This window comes from Cynocephalus volans, chromosome 5, assembly GCF_027409185.1.
Source record: "Cynocephalus volans isolate mCynVol1 chromosome 5, mCynVol1.pri, whole genome shotgun sequence".
Classification (NCBI taxonomy): Eukaryota; Metazoa; Chordata; class Mammalia; order Dermoptera; family Cynocephalidae; genus Cynocephalus; species Cynocephalus volans.
Genome location: NC_084464.1, coordinates 88,614,684 through 88,641,673, shown reverse-complemented (window position 1 = coordinate 88,641,673; position 26,990 = coordinate 88,614,684).

Sequence of the window (26,990 nt, the reverse complement as noted above, 5' to 3'; positions counted from 1 at the left end):
CGTTTTCATATTCTCTAAGCAAAGCCCCAATACCTTTAGTAAGACTTACTTTGTTTAATAGATATTTACTGAAATGTGTCCCAAGTGTGTACAGCAAATGATAAATGTGCCAACCAGTGTGCTAGGGCACCCTTAACTAAGGATCTATTCCCATGGATGATCTTGGTGTCCAAAATAGTGCAGAAAGAAGCTCTTGGCACAGCTACAGACAGATGACTGCAAGAATCTGTTTAAGGAGAAGCTTTAGGGGCCTCTGTGTTCAGTGGCCTTTATAGGCTTTCAGAGTTCAATTAAAGAAGTCCCAGGACAGTGTGAGCAATTAGGTTTACTGCTCTGGGGTAATAGTAGGAGATCAGAAAGGGAGGTAGGAAGGGAGATCTGAGCAATGCCCTGCAGTAATCACAGAGCAACTGCCAGAGTATGTGCCAAGAACAACATTCTGAGATGCTGCCCTCAGGAAAGCAAAGTAAGGCTGGTCAAACCCAGCACTAAAGGGCAATGAAGCGTACAAAAAAAAAAAAAAAAAAAAAAAGCATGTAGATGGAGCTGGACAATTCATTTTCTAAATGGGCCAACTTTTCCCCATGCTTAGCAAAATCAGCTGTCCATAACAATATCTGATGAAATTATGAGTGTTTTACGATCAGTCTGGGTATTCAGAATTACATACAGGCAATGTGTTGGTACATGGGATATGTTAAGAGACAAAAGAGCCTTGACAGAAAAAGCAATTTTAGGCCCAGAAGTTGTTTTTATGTCATTCCTATTGGGAAGCAAGACCTGAAGAAGAGGTATTTAAAAAACCTCCATGCACATGAGGACTTTAATTCAGTGTGTAAGAAAGAAATATGGATAAGGAAAAGATATTCAAACAATACTTTCTTTCCAACTCCAGTGGAGCTACAGATAAGGATTTGGGGAAGAAAAACCTAAAACCATGCCATTGATCACATGGCCTTTGACTAATTTGGGGTTTGGGATTTGAAAGACTACTAGACCTCAGCTGAAGAGTGTCCTTGGCTCTCCCAGTATCACCCAATGAAATGGTCCCATCAGATTTCCCCTTGGCTATAACACTGGCACTTTTATATCCTAACAGAAAAGAACATTTCTGAGCTCATACTTGTTTTTACTTACCTAACTATCCCTATGCAGTCAGTGCCTTACCCTCAGGATCCATATGTCTCTTCAGAATTGAATGTGAGGCCCCTAGAACAAAAAGAAAGAGAAAAAAATTCAGTCATAGTTTTTGATGCTGTGATTCTAAGTACTAGTCAGTCCTTAGAGAGAACTACAAAGGTATAAGTAGGTAGAGAATTGCAAAGGTACATCTGCTGGCAACAGAGGAAAATCATTTTATAACAATTATAAAACCTTGAAAAAATATTGCTGTAATGGTCTTTGTTGTGCAATTTCTGGTTCCTATAACGGCTCAGGATGACCTTGCTTGTCCTAAGCCACACAGCTTGCATTGCCCAGGTAACACAAATTATTTCCTTCTGGCCAAATTGGTCATTGTGTTCAACCTGATAAACAGCAAGTGACCCTGAAGTCTGGCAAAGTTCCAAGTTCACTGCCCCATTTCCTAACGCCCAGAAACACAAGCTCCCAGCTCTGTGGCTCCCCAGATGAACAAAGAAAAAGGAAAGTAACAATACAAGTTTTACTCTTTTATTTCGTCTTTTTGCCAGGTCAAATTTTACAGACTTTACCACAAAAATCTTAATAAATTGAAGGTAATTCTGCTCATGGTTCTAAATGATTTCTTTTTAATCTCACTTTTTTGTTTCTGAAGAGAACACAATATCAAAGTTTTATGTATATTTGTGCTCCCTTTCTAAGCCCAAGACTGAAAAACTAAGAGTCTAGTGAGAAAATTCAGGACAAAAGTAGGGAAAAAAACTCATTTAAAATAAGCCAGAGGTTACTTAAATTTTCTTTGGCTTTTTAGGAAATTATTTTCCCCGTTAGCTTTTTCGTTTGGGGGAAGAAAGCCTGTTTTCGGGGAGAGTATGAATTTTACCAAAGGAGTTATAAGCCTCCTTCTCTGAGCAAAACCAAAATCTAACCCAGAATTGCTTTCACTTCCACAAATTCCCCTAATATTTTATCATAAAATTGTCAAACATACACAAAGTTGGAAGAATTTTACAGTATCACCTAGATTCTGCCATTAACATTTCCATACACTTGCTTTCTCATGTCTATCCATTGATCCAATTCTCTATTAGCCTACCAATCATCCTATTTTTGTGCATTCAGAGTAAATCACAGGTATCAATACATATCCCCCTAAAGACTTCAGTGTGCTTATTATTAATTAGAGATTTCCACAGTCTATTAAGCTGTGGAGCAGACGACATCAACTACGAGACATGTATGGAGCAATGCATAGCACCTTCTCAATAATTCCTTTTGTGATAAGTATCCAGGTGACATATCCCTTTTCCCCAGCATTTCAATAAATATCTAAAACACAAAACAAGAATGGTTATAAAGTTTATATTAAAATACTGCATAGATAGACTATCAAGAATTAATTAAGCCATTTTATCCACAAGTACTGGCACTACGTCCCTCTGGGCATATATGCACGAACTGGAGTTGGTATGACCTCAGAATTCAGGCTGGCCAGGTTCCCCGCTATCCCATAACTACACTGAAGGTGCTGACTGAAGTTCTCTCCAAGGCCACAATCATTTCATCTCTACTAGCATCTCTCAAACTGCTTTCCTATGTTACAGTCCTCTTTCACATACAAATTTAAATTCTAAGTCTCACCAATAAAAATCCCATAACGCATAACTTTATATTTTATTAATATTCGTCAAACCTTATCTTTCCATTAAAAAGAAACTACTCTTGCCCCATCTATTTTCATGGACTACAGTGTATTGCAGGAATCGCCTGCATAGAACAGCCCTGTTCTGACAAAAAAAAGGTTTAAGTAAAACACAGAATTTCATTGATTAAACGGAGAGAGATAACAAGGAAGATATTCATAAACTTAAAAAAATTAATGAACAAAATTAAATTGCTTCTCTAAAGTCAGGCCAGAAAACAGAAATGCAAGATCTCAGGGAGGAGGTGGCAAAGCAACAGAAGGAAATGAAGCATGAGCTGGTGGAAATCAGCAGACAATTAGAAGGGAAAAAGTCAGAAATAAGGCAAAATTGGAGGGAGCGTAAATGAAGTAAAATAGATACTGTCAAGTAATCAAAATGAAAGAGTTCTTTTAAAAGTTGAAAAGAATTAGGGAGAAAATGACAAAGAAATAGGCAAAGGAAGTCTATAGAGCTGGAATTACCAAATAAAGGGAAAAAAAAGACAATGTGGCAATCAGAGGGACAGAAACAGCATGGTAAACCTTTATGCCTGCAGCAATAGAGAAATTGTAAATGTTATATGCCTGGCAATATAAAAGTGATGTGACTATCATAGATTGAAATGGGAAGATAGAAAAAGGTAGGAGGAAGAGTAAGTACAATGATCTGTGATATTTCTGACTCAAAGGATATCATTCGAGGCTGTAAAATGAAGTAATATAAATACAAGCATATATAAACTATACAAGGAAAAATACAAAAAATAAATTGTTGACCAAAATTGGGAGGTGTGGGGGAGGTATTTAAAGGAAGGATATAGAAGCAAGCTTGTTTTATTTATCGTTGCTCATAGTAGGGAAATATAGATAGTGTCCCTAAAGAAATAAAGTGCTAAGGGTGTTATATATCTATAATTACAGAATAACCACAAAACAAAAGCACTAAACTTTCTAAATATCAGATGAATATCCACAATGTAAAATAAAGTAAGAAACACAAAATACAGAGGGAAATACTTTTTAAAACTACAGAATCAGCAAGTATAAATATTATAATAGAATTATGATTATAAGTTTTTCAAATCAATAAATATAAATGAGCTTAACTCATCTATTAAAAGAAAAAGAACTGTAGACTAGATCAAAAAGTTAAACACAGCTCCAAGCTGTGTGTAAAAGATTCACCGAAAACAAAATGATTCAGAAATATTGAAACTAAAAATATGGGCAAAGTTATAAAAGGTAAATATAAACCAAAAGAAAGCAGAAATCCTAATCATGATATCAGAATAGATGAAGGACCAGAGAAAAATCATTAAATAAGACAATAAAAAAGAACTTCATAATCCTAAAACTTGCAATTAATGATGAATATATAACAGTTATGAGTATTTAAGCACAAAATAACATAGCATAAATTTTTATAATCCAGAAAGTACAGGAAATACCAGAAAGATTGACAAAACCATGTTCCTAGTAAGAGACTTTAATTCATCTCTCAGTCCCTGAGATTTTAATTAGCAAAAAATAAGCAAGACTATAGAAGACCTTAGTAACAAAACTAATAAGGGAGATAAATGAATAAGTATACAATACTCAGAAAACAGAGAATACATCTTTTCTTCAAGCATTCATGGTACCATCACCAAAATTGACCATAGTAGGCTAAAAGAAAATCTCAATAAATTTTTTGAGATAAGTTTTGCCACCCAAGGAAAAGGATACCTTTCCATTTGTGCAATCTTGTTTTTCCTTCAGAAGTGTTTTCATTTACTTCACATACATTCTGTCTAATTATTACTACATTTCTTTCTTTTTTCTTTTTTTTTTTAAAGATGACCGGTAAGGGGATCTTAACCCTTGACTTGGTGGTGACAGCACCACGCTCACCGGCCATCCCTTTATGGGATCCGAACCCATGGCCTTGGTGTTATCAGCACCACACTCTCCTGAGTGAGCCACGGGCCAGCCCTTACTACATTTATTTCTTGATATTTTATCTTATTTGTCAATATAGCAAATAGGCTCTTTCATTGCATTATAATACTATACAAACTATATATAGAGATTTTATATATATATAATTTCTAAGTATTAATTTCATAGTGTGCTGCCTTACTGAACTGTAGAAGATTTTTCAGCTGATGTTGTTGTATACCAGGAAACTGCAGTCACTTTGCAGTACCCCTGTAATCAAGAGGAAGGTGGCTGATAGGGGGACTGGAGGTCCCTGCAAAGACTCCTATCAGCTGAAGCCCACTCACCTGCCTTCATTCCTGGAAGAAAACATGGTTTCTCCCTTCTGTCTGCCTTCCAAAATCTTACAGACATGTGTTTTACTCATACAATGTAAATTGCATCCAGAGGGTGAAAGGGAGTTCTGCAAATCACACTTTCCAGCTTCTGACACCTGTGATATAGGGGAGGGCAAAATAGGGGTTGGGGGTAAATGCTGGTTTCAAAAAAAAGTGTCCAGCATGAATATAAAATGTATAAGAAGCTCTTAGATGTCAAAAAGATAGAAAAATGGGCAAAGGACATAATTGCAGAAAAATAGGCACAGGTATGAATAAACAGTTTATAGAAAAGGATCCCTCTTGAATGCCTCTTAAATATGTGAAGGGACATTCACGTTCGCTTACAATGAGAGAAATGCAAATTGAAAGCACCCCTAGATACCAGTTTTCACTGTGACTGTAAACATCATAAAGTTGATAACATACTCCCTTGGTGAATGTGTGAGGAAGAAGGAACTCTCAATGTACTGCAGAGGGAAAGTGCAATTTAGCTCTGTCTACCGAAATTGTAATTGCATAAACCATTTGACACCAAAATTCCACTTCCAAGAATTTATCCTCCTGATATATACATGTGTGAAACTATAATTGCAAACAACTGCACACTATCTACGTGCCCATCAACAGGGGAGCAGTTAAACAAATTATGGTACAGTCACACAACGGAATATTATGCTTCTTAAAAACAATGAAGAAAACTTTGGAAATATTTTCAAGATATTAAGCAAAAAAACAAAAACGAAAAACAAGGTAGAGAATATAATGAAGAGAAATCTAACATTTGTTTTTAGAAAAGAGTAAAAATACCACGTATTTGTATTGGCTTTTATATGCATACAAATTCTGGAAAGGCAAACAGGAAACTAACCATAGTGGTTATCTTTGGGAGGGGACAGTTAGAAAGGGGCAGATGGAGGACAGGGAGGAAAGGATAGTATTGGATCTTATGGTTGAATTATAAAAATGTATTGCCTAGTCAAAATTAAATAAGTGATTTTATTTAAGAAGAAGATCGGGGGAGGAAAAGAACTTAGCAGCTCAGTGGAATGCTACAGAGGCAATATCAGAAGGCTTGAGAATAAGCCCCACAAGCTGTGTTACTCAACTCAGACAAGGGAAAGCTGAGAGGTGCCTGGACTCGAACTGCTACACATAAGACAGCTGCTAGCCACTTGCCATCTTCCCAGAACAGAAGCAGTAGAGGTAAAACATGAATGGTGAAGCTTGAAAATTCAAATACTGTGAATATGGGACTCGGGTAGCAAAAGAATATATAGACTTGCCTTTTCTGGAACCAACCGCTCCTCTCTATTGACCACCTATCGCCTTGAAATACAGAACTCTCAGTTCACTTGCTTAAATGCCCTACACTGACTTCCCTTTTCCAATTGCTTTAGAATAGAGTACAGACCCCTTTATATTCTGCACCAGCCTATCTCTTAACCTAGGGGTATTGGTAGGCACTTTCTGCTTTTTTTGTTTTGTTTTGTTTTCCTTTATTATTATTTTTTTATTGTGGTAAAACATATAACATAAGGATTGCTATTTTAAGCATTTTTAAACACACAATTGCATGGAATTAATTACATTCACAGTGATGGGTGACTACTACCTCTACCTATTTCCAAAGTTTTTCAGCAACTTAAACATATACCCTGTACCCATTAAAGAGTAATTTCCCCTTATTCCTCTGATCCTTCTTTCTCCCCCACCTTGCATTTCTGGTAACCTCTAATCTACTTCCATCTCTGAAAATTTTTTTCTTTTTAATTTATTTTCATCGCCTCTAACACGTGTTACCTCTTTGTGTTGGGAACACTCAATGTCCTCTCCACTAGCGACTTGAAGCCATACAGTAGTTTGTTGTTGGCTCTAGTCTCCCTCTACTGCTATAGCACAGTAGATCTCATTCTTCCTAGCTCTCTACAATTTTGTATCCATTGACCATCCTCTTCCCATCTCCCCACCCCCTCCCCTTTACTAGTCTCCAGTAACCACCGTTCTACTCTCTACTTCTATGAGATTAACTTTTTTAACTTCCACGTATTAGTGAGGACATGTGGTATTTCCCTTTCTGTGCCCGGCTTATTTCACTTAACAATTTTCTCCAAGCTCATCTGTGTTGCTGCAAATGGCAGAATTTCGTTCTTTTTTATGGCTGAGGAGTATTCCATTTTGTATATATATCACATTTTCTTTATCCAGTCATTCATTGATGAACATTTAGGTTGTTTCCAAATCTTGCTGTAGTGGATTGAACTATGTTCCCCCAAAACTCATTGAAGCTTGAATTATGTCCTCCAAGTTTTATGTATTAGAAACTCAGCCCCCACTGTGACTGTTCAGAGGGTGGGAAATCCTATTATGGTTATTGAAAGGTGGAGCCTTGAAGAGGTGATTGGATTGTAGGACTGTGCAGTAGTGAATGGATTAAAGATGGTGGTCGGGGGCATGGTTCTGAGGGCTTTAAGAGAAGAGGAGAATCTGTCTCTCTCTCTGTTCTCTTTGCTTCCACCATGTTGCAATGTGAGACCCCTGGGTCACTGTTGCTACCTTGGACTTTGGACTTCCCAGCCTCAGAAACCGTAAGCAATAAATTTCGTTTTCTTTATAAATCACTGAGTTCCATGTACTTCATTATAAGCAACATAAATGGACTGATGCACTTGGCTACTGTGAAAAGAACCATGATAAACCTGGATGTGCAGGCATCCCTTTGACTTGTTGATTTCCTTTCTTTTGGATATATACACCCAGCAGTGAGACTGCTGGATCATATGGTAGTTCTATCTGTAGTTTTCTGAGAAACCTCCATACTATTTTCCGTAATGGCTGGACTAATTTACATTCCCACCAACAGTGCAAAAGAATTTCCCTGGTGGCATGATGTTTCCTTGTTTTTTCATGCTTCTTGTCTCCCTGCATTGATATCTGTGCATCTGGTGTGCTTTGTTCCTTCCACACAATACACTCTCACTTTTAGCCTGGCCTAACTTCCTGTTTCCAACACCTACTGTGCATTGTCAGGCTTCTATGCCTTTGCTGGTCTCACTTCCTGGAATAACCTTCTACCTTTCCTAGATAGCTCCTCCTTACTCCTGAGACTCAGCAACAACACTGTAGACATTTGTGGAACTCTCCCTAATTACGGCATAATTTGTTGTGCCCTCTTATGCCTTCTCCTGCGCTGTGCGCTATCTCTGTTCTATTGGAATAGAGGTTTGGTACCCCATTAAATTTTGACAGGTGCCAGATGTCAATATCTTTTTATCCTTAGCAATCAGTGTGGTGGCCCACAGTTAGCACAGTACCTGGCCTCAAGTTACGCTGACTGCATGAAGAAGGAGGTCTAAATAACATGGTTGGAAATGAGACTCCAGACACTCATTCTGCACTTATGTATTTCAAACACTTTGAGGAAATGGAATGATTACTAGTCTGCTCTACTCTGTTTACATTTTCAGGGACAGAATCCAAGGCAATCTCTGGAGTGTACTGAATAGATCCTGAGCACATCAGAATATATTCATTGCAAAAGAGGCACAGTGGCCTTGCTATCAATACAGTTGTACGATGGGGAACACAAATGTGCAAAAGCATGCTTGGACAGTGATGCTCCATCAGTTGTACGTCATACTTGAAGATGATAACTAGGGGCTGTATTTTCTGATTACATATGTACTTAAAACTTTCAAACACTTCTCATTCATTTTAGCATTTTGGTTTATTTCTTTAAGAAGAAAAAGCTCACAAATGCTCTACCTTGGCCTCACCAACACTGACCTCCACATCTCCAATCATAAAATAAATAGAAATAAGACTTCTTTATGAAGGCTTGGTTTGGAGACTGGGTCACTTACATGTCAGAAAAATACATTTTAATTTATGCTTCATTAAAAAGTGCCAATCATCAAATACAATCTCATGTTTATATTTTAGATCCAAAGACTTGTTCAAACACCTGAGTCCCTATGCTGTATTTTCATTTATCATAACTGGAATTTATCAGGAAGTTGAATCAACCAGAAATACCTATGCCTTCTTTCAGTCCAATTGCACATTGAATCCACATAAGAATGAACTCCCCTGGCCACGCTGGGCTGAACTTCCAGTTCAGTCATAACTGTTGGACCTTTAGCAGATACTTGTCTTTGCTAAACCTTTATTTCCTCACCTATAAAAGAGGAGTAATAATGACATGCCCTAGAGAGTTTTGAATTATAAATAACATAGAAATTGGTAGCACACAGTGCCTGGCACTTAATAGGTTCTCAATAAGTTGTGTTTATCTTTATCATGGTTCCAACTGCCAATCAATATTTTCTTCACTTTGTTGTTTCCTCAGTCTGGATCACCCTTGTCTGTCCCTACCCTACTCTACCCTAACCTGTCAAACTCATCTTAGTCCTTACATATCAAAGTTAACTCCCCTGAGAAAACTTCCTGACTCCCTCCCACTTCTCCCGGCCAGGTTAGTCACCCGTGAACATTTTCCCTTAATCTTCTGGGCTTACCTCTGTCATTGCCCTTATTACACTGCCTTATGATGTTCATTTACTTATCTGTCTCCCCTATGTTAGTGTAAGTTCCTTGAGAAGAGAGATTGTGTTTTGATCTATGTTGTCTTAGTATCTTTACTTCTAGCACCGTGTCTGCATTTAGAAGGGAAATAGAAACAAGGGCTACTAAAATACTTTAATTCAGATGGTTAAAATGAATAGAAACTATAGATGTTAATGGCATTTGATTAAGGAATTCAAAGGGAATTCCGCTTCTGGGTATCTGTACAAAGGAATTGAAATTAGGATCTCAAAGAGATATCTGCAGATCCATGTTCATTGTAGCATGATTCACAATAGCCAAGACATGTGCTATTGTTTTGATGTTTATGGCCCCTCCAAAATTTCTATGTTGAAAACTAATCGCCAATTATAGTATAAGAGGTGAGGCCTCTAAGAGATGATTCAGTTATGAAGGCAGAGCCCTCATGAATGGTATTAATGATCTTATAAAAGAGGTGCGAAGGAGCTGCCTCCCTCTCTTTTGCCCTTCTGTACCTTCTGCCACGTGAGGACACGGCGCTCATCCCCTCTGGAGGACGCAGCAGCAAGGCACCATCTTGGAAGCAGAGAGCAGCCCTTGCCAGATGCTGTATCTGCTTGTGCCTTGATCTTGGACTTCCTTGATCTGGACTTCTCCAGAACTGTGAGAAATAAATTTCTATTGTTTATAAATCACCCAGTCTGTGGCATTTTATTATAGCAGCGCAAACAGACTAACACAACGTGGAAGCAACATAAATGTCCACTGACACATGAAAGCACAAAGAAAATGTGGTATGCACATACAATGGAATGTTATTCAGCCTTAAAAAAAGAAGGAATTTCGATCATTTGTGACAACACAGATGAACCTGGAAGACATTATGCTAAGTTAAATAAGCAGGCACAGAAGGACAAATACTATACAACACTACTATATGATGAGTATAAAATAGTCAAAGGGGCGCCAGGGGCAGAGAGGAGAGGGAGAAACAGGGAGATATTCACTAAAGTGTACGAAGTTTTGGTTATACAAGATGAACAAGTCCTAGAGATCTACTGTACAGCACAGTGCCTATAGGTAACAATACTGTATTACATACTTAAAAATTTGCTAAAAGAATAGAACTTGTGTTAAGTGTTCATGTCACACATACACAAAATAATAATAATAATAATAATAAGGGGTGGGAGAAACCTTTTGGAGGTAATGGATAGGCTTGTGGCATAGATCATGGTGATGGTTTCAAGGGTGTATACTTACCTCCAAATGCATCAAGTTGCATACATTGCTTTTTGTATTTCAATCATAACTCAAAAATAAAAAACGATTCAGAGGGAAAATACCCATTTTGCCAAATATTTTTAATTTTTAAAGTCCTGAGTTAGTCATTACCCATCTCAAAAAAGAAATGGGTAGTACTTTTCTGTTAAAAGAACCTGAGATTCTGGGTCTAGTGTTTTCCTCGACTGTTATGTAAGTAAAATAAAATGGCAACTCTGCCAGAGGCAAACTCAAGCATAATGTGAACAATGTCCATGACATGTCTATGACATTCTAAGTCCATAACAATGTCTCAATTAATCTATAAATGAATACACAATGAATAAGAGATCTTCTATTTTAGGTGCATGTTTAAAATAAAGTGTAAAAAGGTTCAGTGATGAATGTTTGTAAACTTACTCTGTGTATTTAGTTCTCTGATGAACTATGTTTGAGAGTGGAGTAATGTGGGTTCCAGAAATGGGGCTGAAAATATGCAAGAATCCTCAATATCTCCTTCCTCATGTCCCTCTTCACACACAAATGTTTCACCAATTAAGTTAACAAGATCATCTTTCAAAATGGGAAATACCACTTGGGGATGGAAGGAGGAGTAAGTAAAACAATTATTTGAGTGCTGTAATAGAGTCACTACTGCATGGACACCTAAGATCCGAGCCAATCTTTCACTAGAAGAGAAGGGAAAAAATCTGAATCTAAAAGGCTCATTCTTACTTTTGGTGCAGAACAGTATATCCAGATTTTGTTATTGCAGGAATCTGGAGAGGTGCTCCACTTCAAAAGCCAAGAAAACCTGGTTTTCAAATCAAAGGCATGCAGAGGACTAAAATAACTTAATTCATATTTTTTAACACATCAAGTAAACAGAGAAAAAAAATTATTTATAATTACCCTCTATCATCTAAGGAGGGAGGATGCTAGTAAATGAAAGATTTTGTTTGCATAGCACAAATGAAGCCACCAACCCCCCCCCCATCTAATGACCTCTGGCTGTCTCTGTAGACGGTTTTAAGAAACAGATGTGGGGAGCCCCGGCCGGAGGAGTCTGCACTACACCCTATTGTTCTGTCTAAGAATGGAGATGTGGAGAGAAGAGGGACTAGATAGAAGAGTGGAGAAGAGGGGAGACTCGGCCACGGGCTACAACAAAAGACATGAGGAAATATTGTCCACGTCGGGAGGAGGCGAAAGGCTCTGAGCTTGGTGACATGAACCAGCCTCCCTACCAAGCCTTCAGTGAAATGTCCATTTCTTGTCAATGCCAGATGGAGAGGCTTTTATAGAGGGAATAGGGAAACCCTCTGAGTTTCTGTATGGGGTGAGACAAAAGATGTCCATAGGGCCCAGCATCTGCCTCACACAATAATTTTAGTCTTTTGGTTTGATTTAAACCCCAAAGGGGGCCAACTAATTTTATCACCAACAGCTAAAAACAAAAACAAACAAAAAAATAAACTAACACCAGCCACCAGGGACTATACATCCTGCGGGATTTTGCTGTTGTAACTGGTCAAAAACAGTGCTGTTACTTAGAGTCAGGAATGGATACACTCTAGAAATCTATGAGATAGAGTTTAATCTGCCATGCTGTTACCATCCCAACTGGAACAGCTATACTGACAGAGCTGTAAATATTTCCCTTTGAAATCACTACGGTCCAATATAGGTTGTCTCCGTAGTAAAATCCTCCCAGCTGAGGAAACTGGTTGCTATGGTAACAGAGTTAGCAGCAAGTGGCAGAAAATCATTTTTCATCCCCAGCACGATGTCTTCCCTTTCTCATAATAATGCCAACACTTGGACAGGCAAAACAGCAGGGGGGAAAAAAAAGCCCTAATTGTGGACACTCCAGAATTCACAGATACAACCTCCTACTTGCTCCACTAATCCATCTCCCCACACCAGCCCATCACCTGACCCCTACCAAAAATATTTTTTTGATTTATCCCAGCCTTTACTACAAATAGTCTTTCTCTTCAGACTGATTTAATAGTGACAGTGGCATTATACAGTTCTTCACAGCAGTTCACACGGAGCCAGGAGCCAGGTCAGTCTCAATAACCCTCCCGTTGTCCCATTCATCCACACTCCAAGTCCAATTACAAACAAATTCAACTGGATCCTTACCTGTGAAGATAAATTCATCACCTTCCTTCCAAAATGACTCTCTTTCCCAACTTATTCATTTCATTTCATGTTGGGACCATTTTCCCTAAATGTCCCAGATACATAACTCTGCTGAAGTAATGATGTCACTTTTTACTTCCTCATCTCTTCTGTTCTGCAGGTCCCACTAGCTGCTTAAGTTATTCAGTTATTTTGCCACATTGCCTCACTTCAACCCTTCCTCTGCCTTCTCTAGAAACTTTTCAGATAAAGAAACTTCACAACATGCACTTCGAGGGCTCACCTTTCACCTGGAATTGTACTTTCTTTCTGCTCTCGTTTTCCCTCCAAACTATTCTCTCACCCTATTATTTCATGTAGAGATCCAACTTTAAAAACAGAGAACTCCTGGTAGGTTGAAACCTGCCCTTTTTGAGGCAGTGTTCAGATGAGCTGCTCTGGGGTAGAAGCTCAGTCTGAAGGGTCTGACAGTGAGTGGAACTCTTGTTGCATGAGATGAGGGGAAGAATTTGTCATCACTTCGGCAGATGAGGAAAGAAGTAGGAGTCAGAAAGATGGGGTCCCTAAAACTTTAATGAAGTGAGCAGAGCCACAAAATGCCTTGTTAAAGTGAGTTGTATTTTTTTTCTTCTATTTTGTGAGTTTGGTGTGTGTGCATGTGTGGCAACTGGAAAACGGGCTGTGCTTACCACCCAGATTGACATGGGCAAGACTTTGGCAGCCAGTTGTCACCCTTAGGCAGACAAAGGAGCTGGGAAAAAAGTATGAATAAGTCAGAGTAGTCAGAAATTGTCAAAATCTTAGAAGGGCTTTGGATTCTCATTTGCCATGTGTTCAAATGTTCAATGTTTGTTTACATAAATCTCTGAGGAATAGTGTAGAGCTAGGGCTAGGGTCTAAAGCTCACAGACTCCTCAAGCCCATTTGCAAACCCTTCACACGCAGGTCTATGAGCTAGGTAACCAGCAAAAAGGTCCTTGGAGCCTTGGTTGAAGAAAGAATAGTCTTTATTCAGCACACACAATACTATGAACTAGGCAGTACGAAGAGAAACTCAGAAACTCAACTGCTACCAGCAAAGTCCGAAGAAAAACTGAAACTGAGCAGCTGCCAGCAGAGTAAACATGTTCTATTTTTAGACATGAGCTCTCTGCCCACCAGCCTGCTTCACAAAACTGCAGAACACACAATAGCTACAAAACTGAAAAGATACATGGGTGCACATGCACACAAACTTCACCCACACAACTTGTTTACAAGCAATGTGCTGCTCTACCCCCCCAGCCAGACCTGAGCCAGGGAGCCTGACTAAATTATTCTATTTTCTCCACAAATAGGAAGCCCCAGGTGATGTGTAGATTACATTTACTGAAAATGTGTTTTCATAGGCTGCCTTTAATCCTTTCTGGCCCAAGTGAGAGAATAAAAATAAATAAGTAAATAAATCAATAATCTTTAAAAAATGTAAAAAATAAAGGCACTGCCTATACATTGTGATTACAACCTTATATAAACTATTCATTGGAAAAAAAATAACTTAAAGGAAATATAACAAAACAGTCAACTATGTTTGGCAGTGGGTTACAGTTAACTTTGTTCTCTTTTTTTTTTTTTTTTTTGACCGGTAAGGGGATCGCAGTACTCGGCATGGTGTGGTCTGCACCATGCTCAGCCAGTGAGCCAACTGGCCCATCCTTATGGAGGATCTGAACCCGCAGCCTTGGCGCTACCAGCACCACACTCTCCCGAGTGAGCCACAGGGCCGGCCCTCTTTCCTCTTTTTCAAACATTCTGTAATATGGTTATGAGATAGGAGGAACTCGGTTTCTCAGAGTCTGGGTCTAAGGCCACTCCTCTAAGTTTCAAACCACTCCCTGGAGTCTCAGGCCCCTCCCTGGAGCCCTGAGTTAGAAGAAAGCTACTGTTACATGTGACACCTATTTTTGAGAACAACACAGGAAGATAGAGACCACAGGAGGTGAGTTTGATCGATTTCAGTGGTCAAGCATGCTCAGTAGAAAGGAGTTTGTCCTTCAATGACCTTCCACTGGAGGCGCTAGAGAGCACTGAGTGTATTTTAAGTTTACTCTATTTATGCTGGAATCTGACTACTGCACAGGTGCCAAAAGAAACAACAGAGCATGTGTAAGGCTAGAAGTTACATAACTGGTAACCACACCCTTAGTTGAATATTCATAGATATCATGAATATGAATAGATAGCCAAGTATAAAAGGTGGAAGCCAGGAAAAAAGCAGCTGCTGCTCACTCTCAAGCCAGACCACACTTTGCCTGTGAAGTGTGTATTCCTTACTCTTTACATTTAATTTCACTTTCTTCTCTGACTCTGCTCCTGAACTATTTCCTGTGGCGGAGTCAAGAACCTGGTAGATGACAGGGCTGAGGTCAGGTATCTGACCTCCCCACACCCTCACCTCCAGTAACAGTTACATTACTTTAGTTTTAAACTTTAAATAGGTAATTACAAAGTGTATTTAACAATATGAAGAACTGTTTCATCATAGAACGTTAAATTTAAAGATTAGAATAAAAGTAGTATTGTAGTATATCTGCAATAATGTAAAACAGAAATACATGTATACAAGAGGTAGAATGATTCATTAAAAGTTGTCACAGTTTGATTTTTCTGGGAAGCAGATGCTGAGACTGAGTTAGGTCAAGACCTACGTATAGAAAGGAGGAAGAGTGTAGAGTGAGGGCTGGGTCTGAAGCTCACAGACACCTCAAGCCTATTCACAAAGCCTTCACACGCAGGTCTACAAGCTAGGTAACCAGATAAATCGGTCCTTGGAGCCATAGGTGAAGAAGGAATAGTCTTTATTCAGCACACACACACATCTAGGAGCTAGGCAGTACAAAGGAGAAACTCAGAAACTCAACTGCTATAGGCAAAGTCCAAAGAAAAACTGAGCAGCTGCCAACAGAGTAAACATGCTCTGTTGTCTGATCTGAGCTCTTTGCCCCCAGCCTGCTTCACAAAACTGCAGAACACACAAAAGCAATTAACTAGAAAGATACATGGCTGCACATACACATGAACTCCACCCACACAACTTGTTTACAAGAAATGTGCTGCTCAACCCCCCAGCCAGACCTGCCTAGGGAGCTGCCAGAAGTCCAGCTTCAGGGAGGGATGGGTAACCGAAAAGGGATGAGGAGGGTTGGCGAAAATAACAAACACAGATGGAGACCTCAATGCATCAATATACACATTCTCTCTCTGCAGGCTGTCAGCGCTTTGGAGCTGGAATGCAGTAGAGCATGAGACAATGCCTTTTATTTAAATTTACAACTCTGTAGGGGAGCTTTGGGTACTATTTTTATTACATCAGCAAGCTTGAGTCAATAATTCAAAAAGCACAGGGGAAACTTTTTTGGTGGTCAGCCAGTTCTTTCCCTTTGTCAGCACCTCTAGGGTGATTAACTTGTGCTTCCTTTTCTTGGTATCAAGTTAGCAGATCGGAACCATCTTCTCATTGTCCTGAAGTAAACCTGTGACTTTTTCCTGTTGGCAAGCTGTGGTTAATATCTACCCTATTAACGGGGTGGCGGCTATTGTGGTCACAAAGTGATACACAATACTATCATATGACCTATGTCTATTGTTAAATGTAAGTACAAATTTGGGAAAAGGAACAATGCTAACATTTAAATTCTAATGGGAGTCTAATGATTTTATGTTCTAATGGAACAAGCCTATTGTTCATATGGAAAAGGAACAATGGATATTTGAGCAGCATTATCATGCACATTTTGAGGTTATGCATTGGCTGTAGCCGTGTAATCTTGATCTAAATGTTAAAGTGTCATTATGCACAGCACCATCCCTCACAAAATGAGGTGCACTCTCTTATTCTTCTAAGAACTAATTTTGCAGGTTTAATAATTTTACAGCATATATTTTTATCCCAATACCTGATTTGTAATGATTTATTAAAACTGGACACCACCAAGTAAAGGGGGTTCTACGGTTTTGTTCCCATATACTTAATTTGTCCCAATCATATAATTTCTCATTAATGCCAACCATTCTCTTGCCATTAATATAATCTCCAGTAAATGATGTTTGCCAACTTACATCATATTTTGGATGTCCCCTAGGGGGAAACCAAATTTTTCCTTTCCCCATTTTGTATCCCATATATCCATTCACCCAGATGGTAGGTAGAGGATGGGGATTTCTTTTTTGAAGTAATTTCGCCTGTATGGGCTGCAGCTCATGTTTAGTCATGAGCAGTGCTTTTGAAGCATATGTTGGTGTGTTCAATTTGTCATAAAGGGATAATTTAGAATTATCCAATTTACATGGATCCTCCATGGGAATGTTTAGTTTAATGACCGCAAAATCATTTGGTTATTTTAGAATCTTTTGGGGATTTAGAGAAAAGCCACGCTAACCAAAACATTGAAAGAGAAAGCAAAAGCAGTACCGCGATGCTGAGGCAGCAGCCCTTATGGTTGCAGCAAGTGCTCGTAGCTGTGGCCTTGCCAACAGCTCTCCCTCTGGCAGCCTTGCCAACTTGGAGAGGGCAGCCCATGCTCTTTAGGATCCTGCCATGCTGTGGACTGCGCCAGGGAACCTGACTAAATTATTCTATTTTCCCTACAAAGAGGAATCAGGATCAGGCAAAAGGAGAAGTCTAGCTGAACTGGTCCATTAGAGTTGTCCCCTACTGGGCCAGAATACCTAGTCTGTATGACCTCACCCCAATCAGTCACTGGATGTGGAACACCCCAGGAGCGGGTGACCTTGGGAGAGGCAGTTCTCCTTGGAGGGCATCTGCTGACACCACCACCAGAAGCTGAGGCAACAGATCTTTTCTTGAAGGTGGATCCGAGCCACACATATCTGGGATAAAAATGAAAATATCTTGTATAGAATGATAGGATAAAATGTCATTCAAAAATCTTTTTCTGTAAAAATCATTTTTGGTTTTGCTATATCATCTTTTTATTTCTATAAAATGGTAATTTTAATAGTACCAGTATCACAGCACTGTTGTGAAGATTTAGTAAGGAAACAATTGTAAAGCACAATGCTTGGCACAAAATGCATAATATTATTGTTCTTTGTTTTTAACTTTTCTTTACTTATACTGCCCTGAGGAGCTAGCATCCTTTTCATATCCTGTGTGACTAGTCTGTGCCAAACCACCTTCTTTTTCATCTGCCCCTTATCTTACTGCCTCCTGGCATTAAATATGATGTAAAGATCTGAGACTGGAATCATGCTCTCTTGTGAACATAATATGACAACGAAGAGGACAATAGGCCAACACTCTAAGAATGGTGAAGCAAAAAAATAAAGATCTTTGATGGCATCATTGAAATGCCAAACCACCATGAGACCTTCTACTGGATTTCTCATTAAACAATAAATACTCTCATAATTTAAACTACTCTTGGTTGTGCTTTGTTACTTGCAGCCGGAAACATTCTTAACTAATATGTAGGGAAATAAGGATAGATGGAAATTTGGGAGGAAAGAAATACATAAAGTTTATAAGCTGGCTTGAGTTCTGTGAATTAGCAGGGTTGTGTGAATAGGGGAACATAATAAATATTGCTAAATGATAAGTTCATTTCTGACTGTGTCAGTTTCAAATTGATCTCTGGTTTAATTTTTTGAATACTTCCCTGCCCATGTATTTTAAATAGACCCCAGATGATTCTTATGTCTCCTCAAATTTAAGACCCAAAGGTGTAGGGAATATGGAATTTTACTAACATCACCTACATTTCTCAAATGTGACTGGAGCCCCAGGGTTCGTGTTAACAGACTCCCAGACCCCTCCCCTGGAGGTGTGTGTTCACTAGTCTGAGTCAGGACCCTGGAATCTGTATGTTTAACGAAAGCCCCAGGTGATTGTTATGATTGGGCAAGTTTGAGGAACTCTGATAGGAGATGATTACTTAAAGCACATTTCAGTTATGTTCTATAATGATAAAGCTTACCACTAAACACTCTGCTGAATGTTTTACCGTGTTAGCTCTCCTCAAAACAATCTTATAAGGTAGGTGGTATTATGATTCCTATTTTATGGAGTAGGAAAATGAGACTTAAAAGTAACTGAAGGTTATACATCTAGTGAGTAGTGAAGATAGAATTTGAACTCAAGTCATAGTAGTCTAAGATCCCTGCTCTTTCCCATGGGACTAGATTTTCTCTTGTTATATACCAGACAACTGCCTGAAATGAGTGATTCCACCTAAGGTTTCTACTATATTTACACCTGTGAAAGTCTTCTCTACATGGTTTTGCAGTTTTTTGAACCAAGACTTAATATTCCAGGTCATAATATCTATTCCTCTTTGTTTTGCAAAGCCTTATTTTTAGGTTTTCATTGTAAAAATTGTTTTTCTGATGCTCACATTATATACCAAATTCATTTCTTTACGGAAACAACAGAAGTGTCTACATCATTAGCTTCTCCTTCAGTGACCTTGTTTAGTCCAACTTCTATGTCACAGCACAGAACTCAGGATTATTATTGCCAAGAGGCTGGAAGGGATGTCACAAAATCTCCCTCCAAGCAGCTGGAACAAAGAAACTTTGGTCTTAGGTGTTCTTGATTATTTTATTTCTGTGTCTATCATTCACATGTAAATTCTGAGTCAGGCTGATCTGCTGAGCTTATGAACTAACTTTGAAATTTGTAAAAAACAACCTTTAGAAATCTATTTTCTGTGCATGCATTTTTTTGTATTTCTGCTTTCATTTCATTTTTATTGAAATCTAATAGATTATATACATTCGTGGGGTACAGAGTTGAATATCAATACCTGGGTACAATGTGTGATGATCAAATCAGGATAATTATCATATTCATCCCTGCAAAACATAATCATTTCTTTGTGTTGAGGACATTTGATCTACTCGCTTCTAGCCATTTGATAACATGTAGTAAATTAAGGTTAATTATAGCTGCCTAGCTCAACTGTACATCAATAGAACTTATTTTTCCTAACTAGCTGTTTCGTGTTCATTATCCAATTTCTTGCTATCCTCATTCCCCCACCCCCTTTCCTGCCTCTAGTAACCTCAGTTCTGTTCTCTTCTGAAAGTTTAGCGTATTATTGTGATCTTCCTTTTCTTTCTTTCCTATTTCTTTGCTCCCACTTATGAGTGAGGACATATGGTATTTTTGTCTGTGCACACATATTGCCCAGGACTGCGGCACATCAGAGACTGGGTTGTGTTAGGGTTAGAGAGGGACATAAAGAAGTCTCGGAAGGTTGGGGGTGTTGGGGAGCAGGGAGAGGAAATGTCCCAAATTAATGGACTTTTTTCTTGTTCAAATTCAAAGGTAGAAAGAGGAACTTAATAGTGGTTAAAACTAATAGGCACACTAAGCCTGATTAAAGAGTGGTTACCTTCCCAAAGGGCTAGTTAGTGCTAGGCAGTCCCTGAGCAACCAAGCAATGGATCACAACTAGCACAATGGACAGGAAAAGCAAATCAGTAACAGCTCTTGAAAAGTAACTGCATTTTTGTAATCAAACCAAACAATGGTCTGTTGAATTATTGAGAAAGCTTAATGCACTACTCGGACCTGAAAGCTTCAGTCTTTTTTTTCTTTAAAAAAAAATTGTGACAGCTTTATTGAGGTATAGTAAACTGCATATGTTAAATGTGTACAATTTCATATGTTTTGGCATATGTACCCACCCATGAAAACATCACTGCAATCGAGACAGTAAGTAAACTGTGTGTCATCAGCAAATGTTTCCTCTTGGTCCTTTGCTCTCTCTTCCAGCCCTCCCCCTAACTCCTCGGCAACCACTGATCTGCTGTCTGTCACTACAGATCAGTTTGCAATTTCTTGCATTTTATATAAATGAAATCATACAATATGCACTTTTTTTTTTTTTTTTTTTGGTCTGGCTTCTTTCACTCAAAATTATTTGCAATTCAATCTGTATTGCTCTGTATATTAATAGTTAATTCCTTTTTATTACTAAGAAGTATTATCCACTATATGGATATACCATAATTATTTATTCATTTATTTGTTGATCAACATTTGTGTTATTTTCAGTTTGGAGTTATTATGAATAAAGCTGCTATAAACATTTGTTTATAAGTCTTTGTGTAAATATCTACTTTCATTTCTCTTGGGTAAATATCTAGGAAAGGAATAGTGCGGTCCTATGACAAATGCATGCTTTTATTTTTAAGAAACTGCCAACCTGTCTTCCGAAGTGGTTGCACCAATAGTGTATGAGTTCCAGTTTCTCCACATCGTGCCCAGCACCTGGTGTGGCCAGTCTTCTTAATTTTAGCTATTCTAAAAGATGTGTAGCAGTATTTCCCTGTGCTTTCAATTTGCATTTCCCTAATGACTTATGATATTGGGCATCTTCATGTGCTTATTTGTCATCCATATATCTTCTTTGGTGAAACATTGGTTCAAATTGTTTGCTCATTTTTTAGTTGTGTATTTGTTTTCTTATTTTTGAGTTTTGAGAGGTCTTTCTATATTCTGGATACACATTCTTCACCAATCATGTGATTTGCAAATACAGATGCTCTTCAACTATGATGCAGTTGCATCCAGGTCACAAAGTTGAAAAGTCGTAAGTTGAACTATCATAAGTTGGGGACTGCCCATAGTTTTTCTCAGCCTATGGCTTTTCTTTCTATCCTCAGAGTCCTTTATGAAGTCTATTAATTCTAAAACACAAATTTGCCAGGAGCCTAGGTATCGTATGCCTGCTGCCGCAGATGCCCAGGCCCATGTGAGAAGAGCAAGAGGAAGCCACAGGACCTCCGTGTAACTGCAAGTCAACACCCCAATGTGGTATCAGGGTCAAGGAGTAGGACAAGACCGGGCAGGCTGTGAGACAGGAAGGGCATCTGCTAGAAACAGGCACTGGGCTAGAGGCCACCTCACGTTGTCTTACTTCATTCTCACATTCAGTCCTGAAAAATAGCCATTTACCCTGATTCTATGACAACTTGCCTAAGGTTACAAAGCCTGCAAGTAGCAAGACTTAAAATCAAATCATGTGACAGATGAACCTCACAAACAATAACAAATGGAAGAAGCCAGTCTCAGAAGAGTACACAGGGCATGGTTCTATTTACTTAAGTACAAAAACAGGCAAATTAACCTTAGCTGTTAGAAGTCAGAGAGGGGAGTAGCCACTGGAAGGGTGCACACAGGGCTCCTGGGGGGCACATTAGATTGACGATGGTTTCCGTGTTGTCACTACATACACATCAGTTGGTGAGGTCAGTCCGTTTTTTTAGGTTGATGAACTGGTATTCGTGTTATGCATTGGAAAATGCGGCAATTCTAGGGTCTTCTCAAATGCTGGTTGGGGACCACCCATTTTTAAAGGCTGCTTTAGTTACTGACATTTTCCTATGTACACAAAAGATGGCGGATAAAGCATGTGAAACTTATCTATTTTAAAATATTTCTTCTACAGTGAATCTTCTGTCTCTAGGGCACAGTAGTTCCATGAAACATCTTGGGCCTCCAGGTGCTTATTTATGACAATTTTTCCTTTATTCCAACTCTGAAAAGGAAGATTATTCTCATTAACAGCTCATAGGAAATGAAACACATCTAAACTCCAGGTATTACGATTAAATAGGAAAAAAAAGGTTTGCAACTGATCCAATTAGAAGTGATCTGAAGACTCAGCTAACATGATGTGACCAATTCAAATGTGTAATTACCTGTGTCTATCGAGCAAACTGCAGCCAAAATTATGGGCTTTCCGGAGACAAACCAGCTCAAAATCACCTTTGCAGTGTCTGAAAAGAGTGTACCCTAGACAGAAAAGAACATTTACTGATTCTTTTAGGCGGGGTGACTTTTACCAATTACACATGATTTCTTTTTAATTTTTTAAAATTAAAAATTTCATTTTTTCATTGCACATGTTTATGGGATACACTTTGTTGTTCCAATACATCCACGTATTGTATAATGATCTAATCAGAAGAGTTAGCATATCTATCACCCAAACATTTATCATGTCCTTGTAGTTACAACATTCAAGATCCTCTTTTCTGGCTATCTTGAAATATACAATACTATATTATTAGCTATTGTCACTCTAGAGCACCAGAACTTATTCTTCCTATCTAACTGTGACTTTCCAATTACACATAATTTATAGCATGATCCAAAAATGTTTATTCCCAGTCTGAATTTCTTTTTCCTACCTTCCTCTGTTTTGTCCTTGTGAGTAATTTCTGCTCTTAGAGAAAGCTCTTCTCAGCCTTCTTCCACTCACCTTTGGAAGGATACCTCATGAAAGTTGTGTTTGACAGGCAGTTGTGCTTGTCCTAGATGTGGAAGTTTTTGTTGTCTAGGTAAGATGGTCTGTCTCAAGATGCAGCCAGACGTAACCCAATGGGGGAGGATGGGGCCCTCCGTGACAAGCCAAGACTTGGGTCCAGAGGGCTGCTCACTGGGGTGGGCAGGTGCTGGGGGGAAGAGGCTCAAGTACTTGGAAATTCCAAACCCCCACCCAACCCTGAGTCTGGCAGACTTCTAAAGGTCAGCCAAGCCATGCCGCATTCATTTATTTATTTTTACATTTATTTAATAAACATTTATAAAGAGCTCACTGTGTGCTAGGCACTTTATAAAGACTCAATCATGGAATCTCATAGGAACCCTGTGAGGGTGATACTGTTATGATCCCCACCATATAGAGGAGGGAATGAAGGCACTGACGGGTTAAAAAACTTGTCCAGAGTCACTCAGCTAGGAGGTGGTAGAGCCAGGCAGTAGGCTCCTAAATCCACTCCCTTAATCCCTATCCTGTTCTGTTTCCAAAGAAAAACCCAATATGGTACATACAGTAGGTGATTTCAATCAAGGCATCAGTTAAATACATTGGATAAATAGGATTTAGATCAATGGTTCTCAAATATTTTGGTCTCAAGACCTCTTTAAAACTCTTAAAAATTATTGAGAACTCTAAGGAGATTTTATGTGGATTGTATTTATCAATGTTTATCATACTAATAATAAAGCTCAGAATTTTTAAAAGTATTTATTAATTGATTCAAAAATACCCACAAACCCATTTTATGCAAATATAAATAACATATTTATAAAAATATTTTCTAAAACAAAAATATTTAGTGACAAGAGTGGCATTGTTTCACATTTTTGCACATCTCTCTACTGTCTAGCTTAAGGATGACAGCTAGATTTTCATATTTGCTTCTGCATTCATCTGTTGCAACATGCTGTTTTGGTTTAAAAAATTCAAACTTTACAGAAATATATAGTCGGAAAGGAGAGGAGCATTTACATAGCCTTTAAATAACTGTGAATAAGGGCCGGCCCCATGGCTCACTCGGGAGAGTGTGGCGCTGGTAGTGCTGAGGCCACAGGTTTGGATCCTATATATAGGGATGGCTGGTGCGCTCACTGGCTGAGCGTGCTGAGGGTTGCGATCCCCTTACCAGTCAGAAAATAAATAAATAAATAACTGTGAATAACCTTTTTTAACACAATACCAAATTTCAACAAATGGTAGTTTCTGAAAAGTTAAGCTGCATTGTGGAATCTGAAATAACAATGAACTTTTTGTACATTAAAATACACTTGTCTATCTTGCACTTTACACATTTTACACAACCATATTTTTTACAGGATTATGTATTGATAAATACCAGTTCACTAAGTTGTGTAGATCTTCCAAATATTGATATACAATATATGATATAAAAATCACATTATCTAGTAATATTTATTAATACCCATTGATCTCATAAAAAGTCATCAAGTGTTGAGAAGCTGTCAAAGTCACAGCAAAAGATATGTTTTCCAAAATTCTAATCTCTTCAAGGCTGAAACTTTATCATCAGCAAAAAATCCCACAAAATCTGCAAAATTAGCAAAAAATGTTAGTCCTGGCAGTGACAAGCTACTTTGTTCCTTTTCCAGAAAATGTCTGCTAAGTACACAAGTCTGAATAACCACAGTTTATATATTACTTGTTCATTTGAGTAAAAATGGCATTTTATGAATAAAGCAGCTAGCTCAGCTTGCAACTGAAATTGATTTTCCTTGAGACAACTGTCCTCCTTCAGTCTGCACAGAAGTGTTTTTTACCAGTTGCTATAATACTGGCAAGTGATACTGCTGTTACTTCTTTTACTGGCTTTTCATCCAGCAGGCCTTCAGCCATACCTGATAATAAAATTGTAAAGGTTCTCTCAGTCATTGTTGTGCTCCACCAGTCAATGCAATACAATGACTTATCCAAGAAGATGCTTCAGGGAGTTCTTATTTTGAGTTCAAGAAGTTGTAACAAAGCATTTAAAGAACTCATAAAATCTACATTTAAAATACTTTTTTCTTTTTTGCACTGAGTCATTGCCCTCAAAATTGGCCACAACTTAACCAACACTCTATATCAACTGAAATTTTTCTGTTGCATAAGACCCAATATGAGAAATTAACAACTAAAAAGTGAGGGAAACATAGCTCTCATCATTTATTTGTTTCATTTACAGTTTTCCCAATTTCTGGAGAATCGGGGAATTCTCTGTTATGTCAGTTTTCATGTTTTTCAGTATCTTTAGACATGGATGGTACAACCGTGGATTGAGAAAGCAAGTCTTCTAATCTTTCCTTTTTATGCCAATAATGCTTCCCTAACTATAAGAAAATATATTACATATTTTTTATTTTACAATAACATATTTCTTAAACTCTTAAGTAAGTTTTAGGTAAAATTTTTAAATATAGAGGTTTTCAATAAAATTTTAAAATTATTGCAAAACTGCATGGTTAATATGATTTCATTTGTATGTATGACTGCCCAAATGCCTGCTGCTCTGCAGGGTGCTGTGGTAAGGATGAGTTGGCACTAGTCAGGTGATTGGTAAGTCTGCCCGGAAGTGATCTGCGAGGGAGAACTTTTCCGTGCTAATCAGAGCCCACAAATGTGGATTTGAATGCCAAAACATGAATATCTTAGTTTAATTTACTGAGAACTATAACTGTCAGAGCCCACTGGATTATCAATTCATGCTCTTCCAAATCACAGAGCTGATTTGAGAAAGCAAAGTATAGAGTCATGGAAAGTCAGAATTGGAAAGGAGCTTAGAGATCATCTGGCTCAATCCTGTCATATTACAGATAAGAAAATTGGGCCCCAAGAAGAGGAAGCATTTCTTCCAGGTCACGTGGATATTTAAAACCATGTGTATGTGCATGTGTGCACGTGCATGTGTGTGGTGTGTGTGTGTGTGTGTTGAGAAACAGTGCCACTTGGGAGTCCTGCACTAAGGCCTCAGTAGAGCCCTGATTTGTCAGCTCTGGAGAAACAGTGGCCCATCTCTTACTCTCCATCTCTCTCTTACCAACATCACCAAAACTTTCTACAAGCCTCTTGTCACAGTTTCCAAGATGGCTACTTATCCTGCTTTAATTACATTTTACTCTACAAACTTCCTGTTTCCTTCAGTGATGCCACCTCATTCTTACAAACATGATATCTAAGTCTTAAAGCAGAATGGCCAGCAGTGTAAGCTGTGTTCATTGCTTATTAGACTAAATCTTGTTTCCAGATTCCAGGGTTCAGTCTCTGTTGAATCCTTTTTTTCTATTCTTTTAATGTATTTGCTGTAAGGATCATTAGATGGGGGGCAGAGGCCTGGGGACTGTAAATAATGGATTGAGACAAATAAAGGGAGACTTTCAAAAAACTATTGAAGGTACATTCATTGCCCTAAAAAAATAATTGCTCAAACCTACAAAATCTAAAGCCAGATTGTACTGAATATGGCTGTTAGCAATCTCAAAACCCTTTTGGAAAGAGTTGGAGTGGTATTAGGGTTCTCCAAAGAAACAAAACCAAAAGGAGAGAGAGAGAGAGAGTGAGTGAGTGACACACACACACAGAGAGAGAGAG